This window comes from Colobus angolensis, unplaced genomic scaffold (genome assembly GCF_000951035.1).
Source record: "Colobus angolensis palliatus isolate OR3802 unplaced genomic scaffold, Cang.pa_1.0 Scaffold24, whole genome shotgun sequence".
Lineage (NCBI taxonomy): Eukaryota > Metazoa > Chordata > Mammalia > Primates > Cercopithecidae > Colobus > Colobus angolensis.
Window position 1 is genome coordinate 3,873,343 of NW_012115599.1, and position 1,457 is coordinate 3,874,799.

At 44.5% G+C, this 1,457-nt stretch overlaps 1 long non-coding RNA gene across 1 annotated transcript in view; it reads left to right on the forward strand.

The window, feature by feature from the left end:
* The first annotated feature begins 757 nt into the window (after positions 1-757).
* Positions 758-1,457, forward strand: part of LOC105514093 — a 32,908-nt gene continuing 32,208 nt past the window's right edge. The window contains exon 1 of the long non-coding RNA XR_001002127.1: positions 758-1,195. This is a non-coding gene — a long non-coding RNA (uncharacterized LOC105514093). The remainder of the gene's footprint in view (positions 1,196-1,457) is intronic.

Genomic DNA, 1,457 nt, shown 5'->3' on the forward strand with positions numbered 1-1,457 from the left:
AGCTTAATGGGGATGGCATTGAATCTATAAATTACCTTGGGGAGTATGGCCATTTTCACGATATTGATTCTTCCTATCCATGAGCGTGGAATGTTCTTCCATTTGTTTGTGTCCTCTTTTATTTCATTAAGCAGTGTTTTGTAGTTCTCCTTGAAGAGATCCTTCACATCCCTTGTAAGTTGGATTCCTAGGTATTTTATTATCTTTGAAGCAATTGTGAATGGGAGTTCACTCATGATTTGGCTGTCTGTTACTGGTGTATAAGAATGCTTGTGATTTTTGCACGTTGATTTTGTATCCTGAGACTTTGCTGAAGTTGCTTATCAGCTTAAGATTTTGGTCTGAGACGATGAGGTTTTCTAAATATACAATCATGTCATCTGCAAACAGGGACACTTTAACTTCCTCTTTTTCCTTTTTTTTCCCCAAGTCATAACCAGTTTTATTGCAAAAGGACCCTGTACGCATTTATCAATTCTAGTACCTTAATAGCTACCCAACAAGTCATTAATATACAGAAACATGCATCATGAGAAGCAAGAAATATCACCCATCCCTTCTGCATATTAGCAACTTGTCACTTCTGAGCAACAGTGCTCACATTACTGAGGTCTGTGAACAGTCACTTTTCGCATTCATCCTGAGTGAAAGATGGAATGACTTAAGTACAAATGCAACATATTATAAGCAATTTCTTACAAAAAAAGTCACAAATTAAACCAAAGTATTTTACAGAATTTACTACAAAACGCCATAAAAACTGCTTTCACTTAAGCTCTCTCTCCCCGTATCCCGCGAGCCAACTGGATGTCTTTGGGCATGATGGTGACTCCCTTAGCGTGGATGACATATAGATTAGTATCGTCCAACAGATCCACCAGGTGCGCTTCGCTAGCCTCCTGCAGCGCACCGATGGCCACGCTCTGAAACCTCAGGTCGGTTTTGAGATCCTGCGTGATCTCCCTCACCAACCTCTGGAAGGGCAGCTTCCGGATGAGCAGCTGAGTCGACTTCTGATAAGGACGAATCTCTGGAAGCGCCACAGTCCTGGGCCTGTAGCAATGAGGCTTCTTCACCCTGCCGGTAGAGGGGGCGCTTTTCCTGGCGGCTTTCGTGTCCAGCTGTTTGCGGGGCACTTTCCCACCGGTGGATTTACGAGCTTGGTTCAGGCCATTTTCTTTCACCCAATGCCGAAGTTTTAGGTCACTTCTCCGACCGCCGCGCTGCTTCCGCTGTCCGAGGAAGAGCCGCAATCGCGGAGCAAAGAACGGACACTATAGCCCAATGAATGACCAAACCGCTCTGCTGCCTTCCTCTTTTTCCTAATTGAATACCCTTTCTTTCTTTCTCCTGCCTGATTGCCCTGGCCAGAACTTCCAACACTGTGTTGAATAGGAGTGGTGAGAGAGGGCATCCCTGTCTTGTGCCAGTTTTCAAAGGGAATGCTTCCAGTTTTT